This window comes from Topomyia yanbarensis, chromosome 2, assembly GCF_030247195.1.
Source record: "Topomyia yanbarensis strain Yona2022 chromosome 2, ASM3024719v1, whole genome shotgun sequence".
Classification (NCBI taxonomy): domain Eukaryota; kingdom Metazoa; phylum Arthropoda; class Insecta; order Diptera; family Culicidae; genus Topomyia; species Topomyia yanbarensis.
This window is the reverse complement of record NC_080671.1, coordinates 72080848-72106552: the sequence shown is the minus strand read 5'-3', so window position 1 is coordinate 72106552 and position 25705 is coordinate 72080848. Positions and strand designations below refer to the sequence as shown.

Genomic DNA, 25705 nt, shown 5'->3' with positions numbered 1-25705 from the left:
TTGGAATCGTCTGGTGGGTCGCAGTGCTGGTCTGATGCATATCATCGAAGAACTGAAACTAGAGGAAAAATTTATCGCTTCACAAATCTTGGCGCATATGTCACTAACCTCCGAGAAGAAGCGTCGTACCAAAGATCAGATAATTGATGCGAAACTGCAAAATTGTTACGAACTTACAAAATTTTGATACTATTGATTATCTTCAAGTAATAACAGCAAATCTGGGCTCTCAATAAAGATGATTTTTTTAATTAAATTTTCTAATCCCTATGACCGTTAATACGAATAAAATCATTGAATATAATTTATTTTGTTTTAATTTGCACATAAACTATTGAAAGAAACAGAACCAGAACAAATGCTTAGTTTACTGAATTTATTTACTCAAGGATTTTAAAAGTAAAATTTGCTTTGAGTAAGATATCATAAATTGTGGAAATTTGAAATTAGAAATTTGCAAACTTTCGCATTAAAGAACAGCTCATAATTAAAAGAAGGATGAATTTTCAGTAAAGTATGTCATTTATCTTTCAATAATTAGGATAAGTACAGACTAGATAGTTTGGTATACATCATTGATGATTTTCCCTTCTTTTAAACATGAGCTGTTCTTAAATAGAAAGATTGTCAAAATTTCTATTTAAAAATTTACGTAAGTAGAATGAAATCCTTAGATGCTAACTTGTCGTTAATCCAATGTCCACTTTGCCAAATAAAAATTATACCAAATAGAATTATGCTAAATGGCGTTATGCCAAATGGTGTTATGCCAAATGGTCTTTATGCCAAATTGCCATTATGCCAAGTCACCTTTATGCCAACTGACTATTATGCCAAATAACCATTATGCCAAATGGTCATTATGCCATATGACATTATGCCAAATGGCATTATGTTATATCACATTATGCCAAATGGGGTAGAGCCCAATGAATATTGTTCTTGCAACAATAAAATGGTATTTTTTGGAAGCTTTCTTAATAAAGCTGGTAGTTTTATTTGTGTATTGTAAATTGCAGGTGAACAAAAGGCGATCCTCTAGATAGTTCATTTTTGACAAAAAATTCGAATGGAACTGTTATGCCTTCATGGGTAGCCCGGTTATTTCAACTTTGATGAAACATCTATCCACAATATACCATAGATCTTCTTCAATCAGTGGAAAACCAACATCACTCAGACAGACAACTAGTCCTTGTTCCCTCTCTGGATAAAATATTTGCTGTGGACAAGCTTTATTACCATGTGAACCTATCATTTTTTGTTATTTTTCTTTCCGAGAGATCCCGAAATCTTTCTGTGCTTTTTGCCATTCTACAATGAATTCCAATAAGACTCGTTCCAAGATATTCTGTGGATAGTTTTAATACTTTCTGGATAGGATAGTTTATTATATTTACGCAACATTTCCAACATAAGATCATTAAACGATTCAAATTGCAAATTTTCGAAGGCCGTTCCTTTCCAAAACTGTGTAACTTGAAAGCCAAATTGTAATGTAATCGTAGTATTTAAGGGACAATATAGAAATATATATTTCTTTTTTTTTTCGGCGACTTTCAATAAATTTGTAGCTCGTTTGGTTGAGAATCAGTTGAAAAAGATCGCTATTTTTAACCACCAATGACAATGGTCACGAAACTCATTGTGCTTCTGCCCGAGCCAGTGCGAAGCGAACAACAAAAATAGTTAGGGGAAAGTGGTCGGTTGCCGGCACTGGTCGCCCTTTGGCACTGTCGGCAGCCCTACCTTTTGACAGAAACCAGAGATGAACATTCTGATAAATATTATATTAGCACGATCTTTTTGTGTCGATTACTGAAGCAAACAGACTCGAATGTTCTGTTCTACAATCAATATATTTTTTAACACTTTTCACACAAGTTTTTTTTGATGATTTCTTAGTGTTATAGAAAGAAGTAAATCGATCGAAAAAGTATGCGCATTGAATATTTACGATGTGAATTTATTTTATTTTGTGATTCAACATTGAATGGCATCGAAGTGTTCGCCACAATTTTTTTTGATCAGTTTTCAAAAAGGTTACTAAAATCAATTGTCGGCACTCCAAAATCAATTGTCGGCACTGTGGCAAATGCTCTCAATATCCTAATCAATAAGGGTTTTTTGAGATGGGCTTTATGAATAGATACTTGAGATCGATCTTTGGCACCATTCTGAAAACCAGGAAGGCGACATTCAGTTTAGCGTTTTACATTTACATAAAGAAAGCCCACTTGGTCGGGTTTACACCGCTAGGTAGCACTGTATATACAAGATTGTCACGACCAGACAATTTGGTGTGAGGAGGGGAGAGGGTTTAACCCTGTAGCACCGCTCCCCTTTTGGTTGACCTCTATCTGATCTGTCTGAAACATTGGTAGAAAATGGACTGCCTAAAACTAACTCAATTGTAGTGAATCCGATCCGTCAGTGCCAAACCAGTGCGTAATATTCGCACTAGTTTTTCACATACACATATTATGGTTATGATGAAGAATGATGTTCATAATGCCTTTGATGGTAGTTGAAATGAATAAATTTCCTTTTCCCTTTGAATCTTAATGATTATAATTCATATTTTTCTATTTTCAGTAAATTTTCTTAGGGTGCCGACAACCGACCACATTTTCAAAATGGTAAAAAATTATCATTTTACTAAATTGTTAATAATTTTTTTCAAGTTACCATAATAAATTATTTTTTTCATAAGTTATTAGCTAAGGCCTCTAGCGTTCCATTGGTATGCTTATTCCCATATATTGTTCAATTGGAGTAATTTTGTGAGCCAAAAACAAAAGTGTGCCGACAACCGAACACATTCCCCTACTTTTAAAATGTGTGCCTTGTCTGAAGAACAAAAGAAACTGTTACTTTAATGCTTGCCGCAGTAATCTGTAGAGTGAGTCGCAGAAGCAAGAAATGGTGCTCCGGCCAAATATGGTGATTTTTGAAGACGCACATAAAACCGCGCATTCGTGATGTGAAACACTTTCTGTGGGTGAAAAGTTAGACTTACGGAAGTTACCTTTTCTGTTAGGCGTTTAGCGCTCTTAACGTTTAAGGGGTTATATACAACGTTGTGGCGAAAAAGGAAGCTAAGTTCATGATTTTTTTTTTAAAGCGTTTAGCGCAATTTTTTTTGAAAAAGCAAAATATAGCTCGTTGGTAGTGCTATTGAGGTTCGAAAAAATAAGTTGAATTAAAAAAAATATTGAAAGTTGGCGGAGTTATGGTCCAATCCCCGGAGCGAGGTTTGCGATGAACGCTCTCCAATCCGAACCGCTCAACTGAAATAAAAAAAGTAAAAAGATTATTGAAGAAATATGTATTGTGGTGTACTTGAACGGATCGGTTTCCCAATAAAAAAAATTTCCCGCAAAAAAAAGCATTTTAACCAAAAAATTGAGTTTTGTGGTGTTCAAAATTTTAAACAAAAATGAATGGCTAAGAATCAAAATTAAACAATTAAAAAAAATATGAAAATCGGATTAATACTTTTTGCGATATCACGTTCACCCCAACGGTACTCAATGAACTTAGTTCCGAGATAATTGTGTTTAAAGTTTTGTGTTAACTTCATACGCGGAAGAACCAGCGCGCTGCGAACGGCTGTAGTTGAAAAATCTAGTGCTCCGATCAGGATAAAATTTCGCACAGATATTTTCAAAAGTATGTACTTTCAGAATATTCAATAAAATTTATTTCGATTTATTGGGTTCCAACCTTTTATGTAAACCTTTAACAAATTGGCGCAGGCGAAACCATTCGTTTGGAATAACTATGATCGCATGGTTGTGTGTGTGATAATGCTAATTAACATGATGAGAAAATCAATGTTCAGCTGCAAGATCGGACACCGCTTGCTTGCAGATTCATGTAAAATTTGGGAGAAATGGAATCCATTCCGAAGGACACATGTAGGAATTATTTCCTAATATTTTAAATAATTGAAATAAAGTGTTTGTGGTGGAAGTGTCAGTGAATCGATCGATTTCTTCCTTTCTGTCTCTGCTGTACAAAACAAAATACGATAGTACCATTGCACAGAGCATTCTTTGCATATATCAAGTACAAACTAATACGTGCCAGTTCTGTGAAAAAACGGTGCATTAAGGTCTACCCCGCTCGGAAAACGCTGAACACCAACAATTACCAAAACGGAAAGTGTCAAGTACCTCAAAATCTACAACCAGTATCAAATTTGAGGAAGTTTGTGTGGAGCTGAAGTTGCAGTCTATTGATGGATCTAAGGGTGCTGGTCCGGATGGCTTACCGCCTATCTTCTTCAAGAGCTGTGCTGTAACGTTGGCTGTTCCTGCGAGTATAATTTTCAACAGGTCATTGTCCGAAGGAATTTTCCCGAGTGTCTGGAAGACAGCATCTATTACATCGATCCACAAGGCAGGTAGCATCCACGATGTTGAAAATTATCGTGCCATTTCAATTTTGAGCTGCTTACCGAAAATTTTTGAAAGCCTCGTTCACGATTTGCTGTACCCGAAGGTTAACCACATCATTTCCGAGTGGCAGCATGGATTTGTGAAAAAACGTTTGACGAATACTAATCTTATGGCGTATGTTTCGTCACTTAATAGGTTGATGCTGTTTACGTTGACTTTGCAAAAGCGTGCGATAGGGTTGTTTGTTAATCGTGGCCAAATTTGGGGATGGGACTTTCTGAGTGGTTGACACGGTGGATAATGTCATACCTCACCTAGCGTAGTGCATTTGTGCGCATAGATGAAACGAGATCATCTCCGTTTGTGATAGAGTCGGGTGTGCCTCAGGGAAGTCATTTGGGCTCGCTACTGTTTATTTTATTCGTAAACGACTTATGCTCCGCTATACAGTCTCCTAAGTATATGTTTGCTGCTGATCTGAAATTTTTCCATGTAATCGCGTCGGCAGTCGATTGCTGTGCTATTCAAGCCGATATTGATATGCTGCTAAATTGGTGTACTCATAACGGGATGGAAGTAAATGTGCAAAAGTGCAATGTGATATCGTTCTGTCGAAACTGTCGAAGGACCTAGGCATTCTCATCGACAACAAACTAAATTTCGCGCAGCACATTGCAATGACTACAGCTAAGGCCTATGCCGTGCTGGGGTTCATTAAACGAAACACGCAGCAATTCGGCGATATTTATTGCCTAAAAACACTCTTTTGTGCACTCGTGCGTAGCATCCTGGAGTACGGCGTGCTTGTGTTGGCACCCTATCGTGCTGTTCAAATCAATCGCATCGAACGAATTCAGCGTCACTTTGTTCGTTACGCTCTGCGGTTACTACCTTGGACTAATCCTATTTGTCTACCGCCCTATGAACATCGATGCAATCTTCTACGTTTGCCAACTCTTGCAAGTCGGAGGATAATGCTGCAACGGCTCTTCGTGTTCGATCTTCTGGGAAACAATACAGATAGCCCGGAGTTGCTGAGCCAGCTCCGATTCAACGTACCACCCAGACATACCAGACGAACTGATTTCTTTCGGTTACCGATGTATCGTGCTCTTTTTTCTCAAAACAATCCGTTCATTGTATGCAGTCGTAATTTTAATGATGTAGCAGACAAGTATGATTTTAACATTACTAAGACTACCTTTAAACATAGAACTATTATTAATTAAGGAGCTGTCTGTACGAGAAAATCGAAGACCAGTATAAATAAGTAAATAAAAAATAAAAAAAATAAAATTAGATATAAAAAATAGAATCACTAGAATAAATTAAATAGTTTCGAACCAACAAATAGGATAATGTTAGAGTTAAATAAAACGAATAAAATAAAAATACATGAAGTCGCTAAAATAAATAAAATAAACAGAAAAAATAGAACTACTAAAATAAAAAACTGGATAAAAAAATATATGAAAATAAAATACACAAAATAAAATGAGACACCAGATACAATGAATAATTATTCTAAATAAAACAATTTATGAAAACTGAAATTAATAAAATGGATAGATTAATAAAATCAATGACATAAACCAAATAACTAAAAATCATAAAATGAATAAAATAAAGAAATAAACAAAAAAAAATTAATTAATTTTATTCATGATTAAAATGAAAAATTAAGCGACATCAAAACGTCTACGAATTTAATAAAGTAAATTAATTTGTGGCAAAAATTATAATTTGGCAGCAATGAATAAAATGAATAAATGAAAAAATAGTCGGTTTAATAAAATAATTAATCTAAACAAAACGTGTGGACTGGAAAAAATGAATAAAATGCGTTAAATGAAAACAGTAAATAAAATAAACTAAATGAATGAGAATAAAATGAGAAAAATAATTAACTATCAGAATAAATCCAAGGAATGAAACGAATAAAATAAATAAAATAAGCTCAAATAAACAAAATGAATAAAATAAATGCTAAATGAAATAAATGAATAAATTGAAATGATCATACACTGCTGGCCAATAAAATTAGTGTGTGATAGATTATTTTGTTTTTCTCTCAATTACGCATACCAAGTTGCAGCAGTCTCAATCACACCTACCGCACACAGAAGCCTTGGGATCTGTCAAGTTACTAGTGGGTTGTTGGCGCTGATTATATTTGTAATCTTTGTCAAGATGCAAAACAAGACTGCTGCAGGCTTTCTCGTCTGGTCAATATAATAGGTGTGTGAAATATATTAACGTGTTATTATTTTACATAATTCCATTATACGTTTTATTTGGTGAGGTTTGAATTCAGCGTGTTAGTAAATGTACTTAAATGTTGAATAAGTCAAAAATTTGTTATAGAATGGGTCGAGCATCTCACTGTACTCAAGTGGAACGAGTTTTGCTAAGAAATTTAGTTCAAGAAGATAAGACGTATAAATAAATCGCGAATACACTGTGGCGTTCCGAAAACTTCGTTACAAATGCCTTAAAACCTTTGAAAAAAGGAAACACGCAAAAAACCCAAGAAGATATCTACAGCAGCTGATCTTCGTATTGCAATTTTAGCGAAATCTGATCCATTCGCGTCATCCAAGACCAATTCAGCACAAATTGGAAAAGTGGTAGGTCCGAGAACAGTTCGCTGTAGGCCGTAAAATTTCAATGTTCCAGAAAGAATTGCTAAGAAGGTTCCACTATTTCGAAGCCAAAGCCTTTGAAGAAAAATGCAATTTGCTTTTCAATAGCGTTAATGGGCAGGGTTCAGAAGGAATCAAAAAATGGCGACATATCCTTCGGAGGGACGAATCAAAGGTAAAATTTATTAGCCTCTGAATGACTCAATGCCAAGACAAATGGATAAAATTTGGTTGAATAAGGGAGATTACACAGGTTACTAGTTGTTAAAAAAGTTGAAGTCTTAAAGTCATTGGATTTGAAAATTTTTAATGCAATGGATTACAATACACCTATTTCATTGACCAGGTACTGTTTTGGATTTCATGGAGAAGAAAGAGTTACGAAAAAGCATAACATTTAATTTACAAATAAAAGTGTTCTTTTTCATATTTACGACTGTGCCTAACTATAAAATATTTGAATATAAACATATTTTTAGAGAAAACTCAAAATTTCATGTACTTTTATCTCACACCTATTTTATTGACCAGCAGTGTATATTTAAAATTACTCATATATTCAAAATGAATCAAAGAAAACGAATAAAATCTATGAAATTAATAAAATGAAATAATAAGTATAGAGAATGAAATAAAAAAGAACTTTAATAAAAAAATGAATTGAACGAATTGTACGAATTTGTGAATTATTGTGTTGAAAAGTTCTGAAAAGTTTTTTAAGAATGGGTAATTAATATGCAATGCACTTTCTAGCGTTTCCATTCATTTCTGTTTTCACCTCTTTGTTTTTGTTCCTCTTTTCTAGGTACTATCGAGGAATTTTATTATTTATTGCTTTTGTTTGGAACCATTTTTACTTTTCAAAATTATGTTCAGTTTCAAGTGAGTGTCTCAGGTCATAAGACATTATACATTTATGCAATAATTTGTAAGCCCATCCCGAAACTAAATCATGGCTATGGGCTTGACATCAAGTCACTGTTAAATAGTCCAAATAGTCAAAAATACGAGGTAGCAAATAATAACACAGTTGTTTGCAATACTTAGCCAAGTTAATTTTACGTAATCTATAATCTCTTATTTCAATTGATCAGTTTTAATAATTTGATCAGTTTTTGGACATTATATATTTCAGTTTCTTCATCTGTTGCGATTGCTTACATATATTCTTATACAAATAATGTTTTTTTTATCGAAAAATAATTATAAATTTGGACTATAAGAGAAAATATAGTTCTCTAATTTGGGATAATATAGCCCTCGTGGTGAAAAGTAGTTCTAGGTTTAATTGATTTTTTTCCCCAAGGGAAACAGGAACTAATAATTTGCAGATTTTATTGCAACTTCTAAAAACCGCGAGATGTTAATTGGAGCGCAATGTGTAGTGCCTAAAATTAAATAATTATGAAACAATTTCTGGTTGAAAAGTGTACATGTCCCGCGTGCTCCTTCATAGATCCGCCTATCGGTTTGTTCTACATTTTTGAATCTACCTGAAAAATGGGCATTTTTGCTCAATAATTCAGCTTAGGCAGATAGATACAGAAAAAGAATCATTTTGAAAATGAAGTGGAATTTGAACCGCAAACAGTTTAATGACTGCGCCGCACCGAACGAATGAGTCACTAAGTGAACAACCGAAATGTGGCTTTGAGTGCAATAGGACATGAACTGCCGTTCGTTCATTTTACAATCTCAGATGAATCAATCGAAGATGTCCAAATAAAGCTTGAAAAAGCAGCCAACTTTGAGAACAAAAACGCAGTTTTTTAACAACGTTGGTAAAATCTTGTCATTAAAATTTGTATTTTGCTATGAAACGATAATGTAGATTGTTTATCAAATGAGAAAACGAAAAATATATTAGTACTTCTCGATAGTTAAAGATTTTTCATTTATTCCTCAAAAATTCCCAATACCGCCATTAGACAGGTCAAGATATTTTTGTCAATAACTATAACAAATACAAATATTGTATTTGACTATAATATTCAGTGATTGCAAAAGAAAATTTCAGAGCTGCAGCTAAATAGTACCAGATAGTAGCTTATCAATAATTATTTTACTATCTCAAAATAGTTTAAAAGTTCTATAGTTACATAACACAGCCATATACAAAAAAGATTTCTTCGAATTTTCAGCTTTCGACGTCAAATTTATTGAACACGATTATTTTTAATACGATCAAACATGATGAATATGTATACTACGTAAGCAGCGAAGAGTTTATTTTGTTGAAGCTGCTGTTTTGGTAGAGATCAATGGACCTAAAAGAAGTACATGCTCTTTTGGTTTGATGTTGTATTCCCGCACTCATGGGAAAAACGTTAAAAAATTCTAATGCATTGTAGTCGCCAAGAGGCATACAGTGCGCTGTTTGAGTGTGTAGTGTTCACTGGTCACAGCGGGTTGTGAAACTGTCATCAGTGACATAAACGCTCTTATAGTCCGCAAAATGATGTACCGACAGGTAGTCGGGCCATACACCGCGAAACGATGCGTTTGGTTCACGTGTACTTCCCCCCAAATAATGCCCACACAGATACATTTGAAAAGCTTTTTCTTATTGCCGAAGACATTATAACCAGGCTCCCCCCCAGAGGTAAAAGTTCATATTTATGGTGACTTCAATCAACGAAGCATTGACTTCTTTCCAGACACTGAAAATGAAAGCATCCTACTTCCAGTCGTTGGGGATAACGAAACTCTGCAGGCCATATTTGACAAAACTGCAAGTTTAGGACTTAACCAAATTAATCATGTTAGAAATCAGCAAAACTGTTATTTAGATTTATTATTCACAAACATTCTTGAAGACTTTTGTGTCACCGAGTCATTAACTCCACTGTGGAAAAATGAAGCGTTTTATACAGCAATTGAGTTTTCTGTGTTTGTACATGATAACAAAAGACCCGATGACTGCGAGTACGAAGAGGCCTTTCAATTTCAATTGGCAAATTTTGACAACATAAAACAAAGACTAAGCAGTATAGATTGGCAAACGTTGTTTAGAAATGAAACAAGTATCGAAAATTCAGTAGACGTCTTTTACACAAAATTGTTTGATATAATAGTTGAACAAGTACCACTGAAAAAAATTAGGCGGCAAGGCAACACAAAATATCCAGTTTGGTATAACGAGCAAATCAGAAATTTAAAAAATCGTCAACAAAAGGCCCACAAAAAGTATAAAAAAATCAGAAATGAAAGGAACTTATTTAACTATTTGGACATTTGCGATCAACTAAACCTATCCATTAATATAGCATTTGAAGAGTATAACTCAAAAACCGAACTTCAAATAAAATCTTGCCCAAAAAATTTCTTTAATCATGTTAAAAATAATTTAAAATCGGAAAACTTCCCTTCAAAAATGAAACTTAAAGAAAATGTCGGTGTCAACTCGGAACAAATCTGCAATCTTTTCGTAACCTTCTTTCAAGACATCTATACCACATTCGTGATCGCGAATATTTCGGTTTCTTCCCAGAATTCACCACAGACATTGGCGTCAATCATGTCAGTGTACAAGATATTATGGAGGCTCTAAACAAACTAGATACTTGAAAAGGTTCTGGACCTGACGGGATTCCACCAGTATTTATGAAGAACTTAGCGTTGGAACTCACAGCTGTCGCTTGAATCTGGAATTTTCCCCAATTTATGGAAAAGCTCGTACCTTGTACCCATTTTTAAATGTGGCAAAAAATCTGACATATGTAACTACCGTGGAATTGCCATTATGTAATGTATGCCTAAACTCTTTGAAGCAATCGTTAACGAAAAACTATTCAATCAAATCAAAAACAGAATTACTAACATGCAGCATGGGTTCTTCAAAGGATGTTCAACTAATACAAATTTACTAGAATTCGTCAACTACTCACTGATTGCAATGGAGAATGGAAACTACATTGAAGCTCTTTACACAGACTTTAGCAAGGCATTTGATCGTATCGACATACCCTTGCTATTATTCAAACTGAAACAATTAGGAATTGAACCAGGTCTTCTCAAATGGCTCGAATCATATTCAACTAACCGTCAACAAATAGTTAGATTTAAAGGAAAGAAATCGAATCCCATTCAAGTCACATCAGGAGTTCCTCAAGGCTCCCATCTAGGCCCTCTTTTGTTCATTTTATTCGTAAACGACATATCATTCATTCTCAAAAACATAAAAGTTTCTTTGCCGACGACATGAAGCTCTTTTTAGAAATGAGGAACAAACAAGACATAAAGATATTACAGGAAGAAATACATATATTTTACCTCTGGTGTAACAAAAGCCTTCTGCAACTAAACGTAAAAAAATGTAATGCAATAACTTTTAGTACGAAACGAAATACACCTGACATTTCAATCACTCTAGGAAATCAAGTGGTACAAAAGTGCGAAAGAGTTAAAGATTTGGGAGTCATTCTAGATTCAAAATTAACATTCATTGACCATTACAATACAATCATCAATAGAGCAAATAACATGCTTGGATTTATAAAGCGTTTTAGTTACAATTTTAATGGTCCATATACAATTAAAACATACATCTCGTATGTAAGGTCAATACTGGAATATTGTAGCATAGTTTGGTCACCTTTCTCAATCACACATGAAGAAAGAATAGAATCAGTACAAAGGCAATTTTATTGTTTGCACTTCGCAAAATAGGTTGGACACGATTTCCTCTCCCATCTTATAAAGCTCGCTGTATGCTCATTAACATCCAAACACTAATAGAGCGCCGAGAATATGCAATGGTTTCATTTCTAAACGATATCATTTCGTGTCGATTTTGTTGGCTATTTTCGGCAAATTTGAGACTAAGAGAAACGAAAGCAATGAAATTGAAAGACGGATAGGTATTCTAGAGCGAATCAGTTATAAACTTAGAACGGAAAACTAGAACTAGGCAGGCACATATGGGCATGATCGGCACGTTTCTCTTAGTCTCAAATTTGCCGAAAATAGCCAACAAAATCGATACAGTAGAACCTTGCGGCAATTAAAACATAGTAAGATATCATTTCGTGTCGTATTGATTCAGTCGAACTTCTATCTAAACTTAATTTTTATATACCTTCCCGGCAGTTACGAATCCGAAATACATTTATAACAAACACAAACAAATTATGCCAAGTTTGGACCATTAAATCAGATGATGGCAACTTACAACAAGCACTGCGAAGCTATTGACTTAACAATGACAAAAAGCAAATTAAAAAATATTTCAATTCGATTCGCTTATAAAGAACATCCTAAAGTAATGCTATGTAAACCAGATAGTGTTTAGTTTAGTTATTAGTATTTTATTTTTTAAGTGTATACTATATTTTATCGTTGTAGCAAAACGGTCTACTCTTGTTTGACAACAATAAATAAATAAATAAATAAATAAATAAATAAATAGATTATAATTCATATTTTTCTATTTTTAGTAAATTTTCTTAGAGTGCCGAAAACCGACCACATTTTTCAAAATGGTAAAAAATTATCATTTTACTAAATTGTTAATATTTTTTTCAAGTTGACATAATAAATTAAATTCTTTCATAATTTATTAGCTAAGGCCTCTAGCGTTCCATTGGTATGCCTATTCCCATATATTGTTCAATTGGAGTAATTTTGTGAGCCAAAAACAAAAGTGTGCCGACAACCGAACACATTCCCCTACTTTTAAAATGTGTGCCTTGTCTGAAGAACAAAAGAAACTGTTACTTTAATGCTTGCCGCAGTAATCTGTAGAGTGAGTCGCAGAAGCAAGAAATGGTGCTCCGGCCAAATATGGTGATTTTTGAAGACGCACATAAAACCGCGCATTCGTGATGTGAAACACTTTCTGTGGGTGAAAATGAGGTTAGACTTATGGAAGTTACCGTTTTCTTTTAGGCGTTTAGCGCGCTTAACGTTTAAGGGGGTTATATACAAAGTTGTGGCGAAAAACGCAGCTAAGTTCGTGTTTTTTAAAGCGTCTTGTGCAATGATTTTTTTGAAAAAGCAAAAGACAGCTCGTTGGTAGTACTATTGAAGCTCGAAAAAATAAGTTGAATTAAAAAAAAAATTGAAAGTTGGCGGAGTTATGGTCCATTCCCCGCAGCGAGTTTTTTTGGCAGAGGCAGAGGAAACCATTCGTTTGGAATAACTATGACCGCATGGTTGTGTGTGTGATAATGCTAATTAACATGATGAGAAAATAAATGTTCAGCTGCAAGATCGGACACCGCTTGCTTGCAGATTCATGTAAAATTTGGGAGAAATGGAATCCATTCCGAAGGACACATGTAGGAATTACTTCCTAATATTTTAAATAATTGAAATAAAGTGTTTGTGGTGGAAGTGTCAGTGAATCGTGTAACGTATTTTAGAATTTTAGGAAATCTGTCATCAAAACCTAGTTGGTTTCATTTTAACGTGTGCTGAAATAATTCCAGCATGAAATATTTCGAAAAGCCGCCACACAACTTGAGCTTTATATAATTGTTTATGTGTGGTATGAACATGAAGTTCAGCCAGTCACCGCAGGGTGGCGGGTGAACATACAAAAAAGGTATCGAAGTATATAGCCGCCATACCAAATAACTTTACCGCCTTCGCATGGGCGCGGACATGTTCCGAATTAAACCGCCAAATCGGTACAATAGACCGAGGTTTCGTGGTTTGAAACCATTTCACACTCGTCCATTTCGCAAAAGAATCGGCTGGAGAACAGAAGTTCGCTAAAAGTTTCCTCAAGTGATTTCAAGTGATGGTGTTTGAATTAAAATAAGTTCAAGGTAATTTTTGAATTTTAAGTTAAAGGAGAGTGAGTTGTAACAAAGTAATTTTAATTTGTCCATATAGATTTAAATTTTCGGTGTTACTAAAACACTTCTAAAGTGAATTCTGTTCTGGTGTTTCGGGAAGATTTGAGTACAAAGGTAATTTTTGGATATTTTAGTTTTTGAACATTTAATTAATTTGCGTTCGCGTTGGACAGCAGCGCTCGTCCAATGAGCGTTTTGTACGGGCTGGATTTTGCTGGTATTTTGTGCTCGTGTGCCGTGCTAAGGCCCGCCGTCTCGGTAGTCAAACTGAGTTGGTGGTTTCCGTTATCACGTTTGCGAAGTTGTCCGAGAGCCAACAATCCGAAGTAGCAGTTCATTTCATCGTGGGGGATCGGTACGGAATCTTAGTACGTGAGGTCCTTCCAGGGTACGTTGTCTGTTGCGGAGGTTTCTGCTCTCGTCGACCAAACCGGAAGTCTTCCGTCCAGCCGAACCACACTCCGCACCTTTAATTCGGCCAGACGCACACGAGCCGCCGTAGTCGACTACACTTCGTCGACTTGGAGTCAGTTCAGTGGATCCACATCCGTTCGGCGGCGACCATCGCTAATTCGTCGTCATCGTTCCCGCCACAAAAAACCTGCGCAGGTATGTTCGTTAAGTTTTCATGGCCATGTTGACATTTTGCCCGCCCTCGTATAAACTATTGTCCGATCCGAACGTTTTGAATTAGCTAAAGTGGTATGAAAATACAAGTTTAAATTTACGTTTTTTTGAGTTTCCGTTACGTTATGAACAGAATCCTTTAAGGAACTCACTCTTATTTCCGTTTCGTTTTCTCCACTTTGGTTTTCCGAAATTTTGTTCTCGATTCGACGGTTTTCAGGTTGTGGAAGAGTGTGAAATTTAAATTGCGAATTTAGTCGATGGCGAAGGTAACACGGTGAACATAATACAGTTGGTTCTGATATTTTGGTGTAGCTAAAGTGGACCGTTCGAGCGAATACCCTGAGGAACGATTTCATGCTTTAGTAGCATAGTCGGGCAAGCTAACACGACTGGTGGTCTCTCGTTAACCGCGAGAGTGGCGCATAAACCACCGAGTTTGAGATTCCTCTAATCTCTCGTACGCGAACGGTTACAATCGATCAATTTCTTCCTTTCCGTCTCTGCTGTACAAAACAAAATGCGAGAGTACCATTGCACAGAAAATTCTTTGCATATATCAAGGACAAACTAATACGTGCCAGTTCTGTGAAAAAACGGTGCATTAAAGTCTACCCCGCTCGGAAAATGCTGACCACCAACAATTACCAAAATTGTGGCAGCTAATAAAGCAATTTATGAAACGGAAAGTGCTGCATCAAGTACCTCAAAATCTACAACCAGTATCAAATTTGAGGAAGTTTACACTCGTACGGGCAAGAAGCAAGAAAGAAATCAGATGTTCGCGAACATAAAGGCAGCAACCACGATGATGACACGGAAATGTACAATAGTGAGAGAGAAGTGAATACCCTCACCTCCTCTAAAATGCGGATGGCGAGGAAAAAATGTTTCCCCATCTCGCAAACCGGTACCCACGTGCAATATTTAATCCTTTCATGCCCAACTTTTTTCTGGTGCATGTAGGGTTTCAAAACTATTTTTCCTTGAAAACGGTGAGATCAAGATACACGAAAAGTCTATTTTCATAAAGATAGGTGCTTCCCTTGCAGTGCTAGAAGCTACTCAATTTTTACCTTCCTATGCTCAATACCATTCTCCAAGAATATTTACAATAGTTCAATTGCATGGAAAACGTAGCCAAAGACAGTCTAAATTGATAAGTTTTATCAGTTTTCAAAAATTTTGCACCATAACAAAGATATAAGAAAAAATCATTTTCCGTTGTTAACGTAAACTGTTCCTGGCAGCACTGCTCGATTGTAATCCAATCAGACTAATTGCAATAACTTCAGTTCTAAGGCTGATACTTGTAACTGTTAATGCTCAAATGAAAGGCAATAGTCACATTTATTAGCCCTACTTTTTTTTTGCGAGCAAATGTTGCCTCAATCAAAAGTTATAGCTGTTTAAAAACGTTGTTGTTTGTCACAAACAACATGGGCCTGAATGGGTTAAGCGATTCCGAGAGATCTGCCGGATAGCCATTAAAACTCTTTATTAATTTAATTACTCATAATATAAAAAAAGACTCACGGCTCCGTTTGTCTAAAGAATTGAACCGAGTCAAATAGACGAATTATATAATAAAAACCGACTTAATCCACCTAACAGTGAGAGTAGACATTTCTTACACATATCACTGTTGGATCTACTATTAGTTTGCTGATCTCCTTCAAAGTAGGCACCCCACTACAGGCGGGATGAACACGTTTCCGAGAACTGTATGAATTAAACCCCGAATAAACTAAATAAGTTATGGAACATCAGAGAAACAAACGAAATTACAAAATAAAAATGGAAAAAATATTATCAGATTCATAGAAAGAATGTAAGGATTAATATAAATATAGATACTGGCAACAAGGTTAGTCAATTCGGTTGGTTGTTTTTATTTCTCTGTGCTAATATTGCGTTTTTATCGTTTTTTTTTTCGGATTTAGTCGTTGTGGATTGCTACATATCCGACGTATTTTTCATCACTGCATCAGTGTGGCTTGGAGTACAACGTTGTTTGTTAAATTATATCGACAAATCGCCAAAAACTGCATCGTATTCGCTCTGTGTTGAGATAGTACGGAAAAAAGCAATGGAGCCTTTTTGTTGTGCTTGTACTCGCAGTATTGACGAGGCAGATGAAATAGTTTGCAATGGCTTTTGTAAATCATCTTTCCACCTCAAATGTGCTCACCAGTCAGCGGAAATTCGTGACGCTGTATCTGGATGTTCACAATTGTTTTGGATGTGCAAAGCTTGTACAAAAATGATGGCAAATGCTTGTTTTCGTCAAGTTATTTTATCGACGAACAACGCAATGCAGTCAATGGTTGAGGGGCAAAACAAGGTGCTGGACGAACTGAGGAATGAAGTTGCACTCAACACCACGAAAATCAATACAATACTTCAGCGAACGCCCTTTCCCACCACACCACGTAGAACACAACTGAACCCAAATTCACGCAAGAGACCATGGCTGTTAATCCCGGATGAACCACCGCACCGCGATAACATTTTCAAACCGGACGACGCTATACCATTGATGCCGGCTAAAAAGGGTAAACAGTTTTGGCTGTACTTATCTGGTTTCGATCCTCAGGCAACAGTGCATCAAATCGAAAAGCTGATCAGGAACAATTTGAAAACAGACACAGCTGTGAACGATGTTAAACTTATACCTAAAGGCAGAACACTTGATGAACTTTCATTCGTATCGTTCAAAGCTGGTGTTGATTTGCAGCTGAAAGATTTATCCCTATCCAAATCAACATGGCAGAAGGAAATTGTTTTCAGACCATTTGATTTCCAGCCCTCGTCGAACACACGTAATATTTTTCGCTTCTTGCCAACACCAGCAGACACTAAATCACAATAAGCCACTCTTCGCACGTTCCTACTGTCACACAGAAAGTTCTACTGATGCTCAAGAATTACCAGCGGATTTAACCTGCATCCGCACACCTCCGTCTGTACATCAGTTTTCTGCTACCAACAGACGTGGTCCGAATTGTGAAAACAGTTACCGTCCAATCACGCTTTATTATCAGAACACGCGTGGAATCCGGACTAAGACAAATCAGTTACTATTAAATATTTCTCAGTGTGATTATAACGTTATTGCCTTTACTGAAACTTGGCTGAATAACGATGTTTCAAACTCTGAGCTAGCTCTGAACTATACTATTTACCGTTGTGATAGAAACCCCCAAACCAGCCAGCACAGACGAGGAGGGGGGGGGGTCCTGATAGCAATGAAAAACGGCCTTCATAGCTCTGCTATTTGTATTGCTGACTGTGATTAATTCTAGAGAAAAAATTTAAAAAGGACGTAAGTAACAATGAGAGATTCTCTTTGGGGTCTTTCTCTTCTGTTCATTACTCGGCCATTTCAACATTTACTACTCTACTCTTTGCATAATATTATAGTAAACACCGTCGGCTTTCGATATGTACTGGAAAATTAGTGCAAAGTGTTGTAATGACGTCGTAATAAACGAAAGAGAAAGTAAACAAAGAGAGGCTCTCAATGTTACTTACGTCCTATTGAAAATTTTCTCTAGAATTGATCTTGCGGGTGATCGTGGTGTAATTTTGACTGTTGGGGATTATAATCTCCCTGAATTACGCTGGATGTCGGATGAAAATTTGAACTATATGCTACCGGTAAATGCTTCGTCTGAACAGGAAATATCCCTGGTTGAGTCGGTTATGGTCAACGGAATGTCTCAAATAAACGATCTCGAAAACGTAAACGAGAGACTTCTTGACTTAGCGTTCATAAGTGAATTGTGTGAGCCACCGTTACCATTGCTGAAGATCGACCAACATCACCGGCCTTTTATCTTGCTATTCGAGCTTGACGTTGTTAAGAAAAACGCTCCTGCTATTGTTGTTGATTCCCTTGGCTTTGATTTTACCCGCTGTGATTTCGAGAGGCTCAACACATTGTTCGCCGAAGTTCATTGGGAGGAATTTCTTGTTGGTTGCAGTATTAATGAAGCTGTGACAAATATGTATGACAAAACGTATGCTATATTTCGTGATGTTGTTCCTTTGAAGCGACCTCGTGGTAAAAAGCAGCCTTGGTGGAATAACGAGCTATAGAATCTACGGAACCGTCTTCGCAAGGTTAGGAAACGATACTTTCGCTGGAGAGATGATCGGCACAAAGGTGAGTTGCATGCCATTAAGAGCGAATATAACTCTTTGCTTGCGCATTGCTTTCGTTGCTATATTCATCGCACGGAGGAGAACCTGAAGCAGGACCCCAATTCATTTTGGTCATTTGTAAGAAGCCGTAAGCAGTCGTCCGGAATCCCACAACGTGTTAGTTACAACGCATCTACAGCTGAGTCTCCGCTTGAATCGGCAAATCTATTCTCATCCTTTTTTTGATGAAAAGTGTGCAAAGTAATAACCGGCCACCTTTATCTGAAGCATATTTGAATAGTCTGCCGTTGTTCGATTTGAATATGTCGCTATTCAATTTCTCGCCGCGTAGTGTGGAGCTGAAGTTGCAGTCTATTGATGGTTCTAAGGGTGCTGGTCCGGATGGCTTAGCGCCTATCTTCTTCAAGAGCTGTGCTGTAACGTTGGCTGTTCCTGTGAGTATAATTTTCAACAGGTCATTGTCCGAAGGAATTTTCCCGAGTGTCTGGAAGACAGCATCTATTACACCGATCCACAAGGCAGGTAGCATCCACGATGTTGAAAATTATCGAGCCATTTCAATTTTGAGCTGCTTACCGAAAATTTTTGAAAGCCTCGTTCACGATTTGCTGTACCCGAAGGTTAACCACATCATTTCCGAGTGGCAGCATGGATTTGTGAAAAAACGTTTGACGAATACTAATCTTATGGCGTATGTTTCGTCACTTAATAGGTTGATGCTGTTTACGTTGACTTTGCAAAAGCGTGCGATAGGGTTGTTTGTTAATCGTGACCAAATTTGGGGATGGGACTTTCTGAGTGGTTGACACGGTGGATAATGTCATACCTCACCTAGCGTAGTGCATTTGTGCGCATAGATGAAACGAGATCATCTCCGTTTGTGATAGAGTCGGGTGTGCCTCAGGGAAGTCATTTGGGCTCGCTACTGTTTATTTTATTCGTAAACGACTTATGCTCCGCTATACAGTCTCCTAAGTATATGTTTGCTGCTGATCTGAAATTTTTCCATGTAATCGCGTCGGCAGTCGATTGCTGTGCTATTCAAGCCGATATTGATATGCTGCTAAATTGGTGTACTCATAACGGGATGGAAGTAAATGTGCAAAAGTGCAATGTGATATCGTTCTGTCGAAACTGTCGAAGGACCTAGGCATTCTCATCGACAACAAACTAAATTTCGCGCAGCACATTGCAATGACTACAGCTAAGGCCTATGCCGTGCTGGGGTTCATTAAACGAAACACGCAGCAATTCGGCGATATTTATTGCCTAAAAACACTCTTTTGTGCACTCGTGCGTAGCATCCTGGAGTACGGCGTGCTTGTGTTGGCACCCTATCGTGCTGTTCAAATCAATCGCATCGAACGAATTCAGCGTCACTTTGTTCGTTACGCTCTGCGGTTACTACCTTGGACTAATCCTATTTGTCTACCGCCCTATGAACATCGATGCAATCTTCTACGTTTGCCAACTCTTGCAAGTCGGAGGATAATGCTGCAACGGCTCTTCGTGTTCGATCTTCTGGGAAACAATACAGATAGCCCGGAGTTGCTGAGCCAGCTCCGATTCAACGTACCACCCAGACATACCAGACGAACTGATTTCTTTCGGTTACCGATGTATCGTGCTCTTTTTTCTCAAAACAATCCGTTCATTGTATGCAGTCGTAATTTTAATGATGTAGCAGACAAGTATGATTTTAACATTACTAAGACTACCTTTAAACATAGAACTATTATTAATTAAGGAGCTGTCTGTACGAGAAAATCGAAGACCAGTATAAATAAGTAAATAAAAAATAAAAAAAATAAAATTAGATATAAAAAATAGAATCACTAGAATAAATTAAATAGTTTCGAACCAACAAATAGGATAATGTTAGAGTTAAATAAAACGAATAAAATAAAAATACATGAAGTCGCTAAAATAAATAAAATAAACAGAAAAAATAGAACTACTAAAATAAAAAACTGGATAAAAAAATATATGAAAATAAAATACACAAAATAAAATGAGACACCAGATACAATGAATAATTATTCTAAATAAAACAATTTATGAAAACTGAAATTAATAAAATGGATAGATTAATAAAATCAATGACATAAACCAAATAACTAAAAATCATAAAATGAATAAAATAAAGAAATAAACAAAAAAAAATTAATTAATTTTATTCATGATTAAAATGAAAAATTAAGCGACATCAAAACGTCTACGAATTTAATAAAGTAAATTAATTTGTGGCAAAAATTATAATTTGGCAGCAATGAATAAAATGAATAAATGAAAAAATAGTCGGTTTAATAAAATAATTAATCTAAACAAAACGTGTGGACTGGAAAAAATGAATAAAATGCGTTAAATGAAAACAGTAAATAAAATAAACTAAATGAATGAGAATAAAATGAGAAAAATAATTAACTATCAGAATAAATCCAAGGAATGAAACGAATAAAATAAATAAAATAAGCTCAAATAAACAAAATGAATAAAATAAATGCTAAATGAAATAAATGAATAAATTGAAATGATCATACACTGCTGGCCAATAAAATTAGTGTGTGATAGATTATTTTGTTTTTCTCTCAATTACGCATACCAAGTTGCAGCAGTCTCAATCACACCTACCGCACACAGAAGCCTTGGGATCTGTCAAGTTACTAGTGGGTTGTTGGCGCTGATTATATTTGTAATCTTTGTCAAGATGCAAAACAAGACTGCTGCAGGCTTTCTCGTCTGGTCAATATAATAGGTGTGTGAAATATATTAACGTGTTATTATTTTACATAATTCCATTATACGTTTTATTTGGTGAGGTTTGAATTCAGCGTGTTAGTAAATGTACTTAAATGTTGAATAAGTCAAAAATTTGTTATAGAATGGGTCGAGCATCTCACTGTACTCAAGTGGAACGAGTTTTGCTAAGAAATTTAGTTCAAGAAGATAAGACGTATAAATAAATCGCGAATACACTGTGGCGTTCCGAAAACTTCGTTACAAATGCCTTAAAACCTTTGAAAAAAGGAAACACGCAAAAAACCCAAGAAGATATCTACAGCAGCTGATCTTCGTATTGCAATTTTAGCGAAATCTGATCCATTCGCGTCATCCAAGACCAATTCAGCACAAATTGGAAAAGTGGTAGGTCCGAGAACAGTTCGCTGTAGGCCGTAAAATTTCAATGTTCCAGAAAGAATTGCTAAGAAGGTTCCACTATTTCGAAGCCAAAGCCTTTGAAGAAAAATGCAATTTGCTTTTCAATAGCGTTAATGGGCAGGGTTCAGAAGGAATCAAAAAATGGCGACATATCCTTCGGAGGGACGAATCAAAGGTAAAATTTATTAGCCTCTGAATGACTCAATGCCAAGACAAATGGATAAAATTTGGTTGAATAAGGGAGATTACACAGGTTACTAGTTGTTAAAAAAGTTGAAGTCTTAAAGTCATTGGATTTGAAAATTTTTAATGCAATGGATTACAATACACCTATTTCATTGACCAGGTACTGTTTTGGATTTCATGGAGAAGAAAGAGTTACGAAAAAGCATAACATTTAATTTACAAATAAAAGTGTTCTTTTTCATATTTACGACTGTGCCTAACTATAAAATATTTGAATATAAACATATTTTTAGAGAAAACTCAAAATTTCATGTACTTTTATCTCACACCTATTTTATTGACCAGCAGTGTATATTTAAAATTACTCATATATTCAAAATGAATCAAAGAAAACGAATAAAATCTATGAAATTAATAAAATGAAATAATAAGTATAGAGAATGAAATAAAAAAGAACTTTAATAAAAAAATGAATTGAACGAATTGTACGAATTTGTGAATTATTGTGTTGAAAAGTTCTGAAAAGTTTTTTAAGAATGGGTAATTAATATGCAATGCACTTTCTAGCGTTTCCATTCATTTCTGTTTTCACCTCTTTGTTTTTGTTCCTCTTTTCTAGGTACTATCGAGGAATTTTATTATTTATTGCTTTTGTTTGGAACCATTTTTACTTTTCAAAATTATGTTCAGTTTCAAGTGAGTGTCTCAGGTCATAAGACATTATACATTTATGCAATAATTTGTAAGCCCATCCCGAAACTAAATCATGGCTATGGGCTTGACATCAAGTCACTGTTAAATAGTCCAAATAGTCAAAAATACGAGGTAGCAAATAATAACACAGTTGTTTGCAATACTTAGCCAAGTTAATTTTACGTAATCTATAATCTCTTATTTCAATTGATCAGTTTTAATAATTTGATCAGTTTTTGGACATTATATATTTCAGTTTCTTCATCTGTTGCGATTGCTTACATATATTCTTATACAAATAATGTTTTTTTTATCGAAAAATAATTATAAATTTGGACTATAAGAGAAAATATAGTTCTCTAATTTGGGATAATATAGCCCTCGTGGTGAAAAGTAGTTCTAGGTTTAATTGATTTTTTTCCCCAAGGGAAACAGGAACTAATAATTTGCAGATTTTATTGCAACTTCTAAAAACCGCGAGATGTTAATTGGAGCGCAATGTGTAGTGCCTAAAATTAAATAATTATGAAACAATTTCTGGTTGAAAAGTGTACATGTCCCGCGTGCTCCTTCATAGATCCGCCTATCGGTTTGTTCTACATTTTTGAATCTACCTGAAAAATGGGCATTTTTGCTCAATAATTCAGCTTAGGCAGATAGATACAGAAAAAGAATCATTTTGAAAATGAAGTGGAATTTGAACCGCAAACAGTTTAATGACTGCGCCGCACCGAACGAATGAGTCACTAAGTGAACAACCGAAATGTGGCTTTGAGTGCAATAGGACATGAACTGCCGTTCGTTCATTTTACAATCTCAGATGAATCAATCGAAGATGTCCAAATAAAGCTTGAAAAAGCAGCCAACTTTGAGAACAAAAACGCAGTTTTTTAACAACGTTGGTAAAATCTTGTCATTAAAATTTGTATTTTGCTATGAAACGATAATGTAGATTGTTTATCAAATGAGAAAACGAAAAATATATTAGTACTTCTCGATAGTTAAAGATTTTTCATTTATTCCTCAAAAATTCCCAATACCGCCATTAGACAGGTCAAGATATTTTTGTCAATAACTATAACAAATACAAATATTGTATTTGACTATAATATTCAGTGATTGCAAAAGAAAATTTCAGAGCTGCAGCTAAATAGTACCAGATAGTAGCTTATCAATAATTATTTTACTATCTCAAAATAGTTTAAAAGTTCTATAGTTACATAACACAGCCATATACAAAAAAGATTTCTTCGAATTTTCAGCTTTCGACGTCAAATTTATTGAACACGATTATTTTTAATACGATCAAACATGATGAATATGTATACTACGTAAGCAGCGAAGAGTTTATTTTGTTGAAGCTGCTGTTTTGGTAGAGATCAATGGACCTAAAAGAAGTACATGCTCTTTTGGTTTGATGTTGTATTCCCGCACTCATGGGAAAAACGTTAAAAAATTCTAATGCATTGTAGTCGCCAAGAGGCATACAGTGCGCTGTTTGAGTGTGTAGTGTTCACTGGTCACAGCGGGTTGTGAAACTGTCATCAGTGACATAAACGCTCTTATAGTCCGCAAAATGATGTACCGACAGGTAGTCGGGCCATACACCGCGAAACGATGCGTTTGGTTCACGTCGTAGGTTTCATTTTCTTCACAAAAAAAAGTTACACGTGGGAAGTTTATCGGATCTACGAACTGAAAACCAAATCAAAACTTTCATTAATGAAAAATTCTTCCCCAACATTACGAACGTTCACGTTTACAATAAGAACCATTAGCTACTAGCTTCTATGCAGTGAATCATACGCTAATTACCGACACAGTTCGTGTACGTCAATTCCCAGGAAAGCTTTCTGTTATATCACACATCCGAAAAGAGCGAGAGATAACTGTGTCGCTATGCCGGAGGGAATGCGACTCACCCACTTTATGAAATTCCCTAATCAAAAGCTATGATTATTTGATCAACTTTCCAGCCCTTTACACTACAAACGGCACCTGGAAGTGAGCTAGTTAGCATTGCGAAAAGTCATTTCAGCGAAGGTTCCCTAGGGGACGGAGTGGCATATGTGATTGCCATGACACCGAGTTGGTCGCTTGCCTGAGATGGGAAAGCTGCCGCCTTCTAGCTGCTTGACGTGTCTACTAGTGTTGACAAAAACTTTTACGAGTTTTTTTCCTTCTTCTGCTTCTTCCACCAGTTTCCAAGAAGCTGAATAGCGTGACAGCAAGTGACAAAATAAGCAGCTAGGATTTGCACATTTCTGCTGGCATCTTTTTTTCGCCCCACTCCCCTTCCTCCCTCATGCGCAAATAAACAGAATAGCGACTTTCGTAGGGGCCGTCAGCTTTGCCGAACAACACATCATTCTGCTCTGGAGTGCACCACTGGTGGTGTGGGGGGGGGGGGGGGGTGGATAGGTGTGGTGATATAGTGAAAAAACAACCGTCAGTTTGCATAAGGTAGGAAGCGAATACTGGAGACGAATGGTGGCGCTCTAGCTTGGCAACAAGAAACGGAACGCCACTTACCTATGTGCTCGGAAGAAAGTCACCTTCAGTTGAAGCGACTGTCTGGTGGTGCTTGTTAGCAATATTTGCCCAAGGAGGTTGGCAAGCAGCACTGGTATCTTCTCTAGCACACATCGGCACTGTGGGAGAACTCGATTCAAACCTGGAAATACTGCTAGCTCAGTTTTAGATCCAAGTCGGAGATGTTTCCCTGAAATGTTCACAATATCCAAGGGTACCAAAACAATTTCTGTTTCGGACAAATCTAGCCTGAACCGACTCAGAAACAACTGAATCAGTATAAGTTAAAGAAGTTATTGAGTCTGCGTTTCGACCTCGTCTCATCAGAATCCGACAATATCTTAGTGACAGGACCAAGCTAGCACTGGATTGATGCTACCTCCAAAGACGGAGACACGATTTGTGTTCCTGTGTCGATCCATCCCACTGTGCCTAATGATGCTCATCACTATCTACCGTGTGCGTAGCAGAGCGGAACTGCTGAAATGAGATGACT

General features: G+C 36.1%; 1 protein-coding gene across 1 annotated transcript in view; it reads right to left on the bottom strand.

Annotated features, from left to right (window-relative positions):
* Positions 1-25705, bottom strand: part of LOC131678423 (uncharacterized) — a 444679-nt gene that overhangs the window by 136695 nt on the left and 282279 nt on the right. The gene's annotated exons all lie outside the window — the stretch shown is intronic.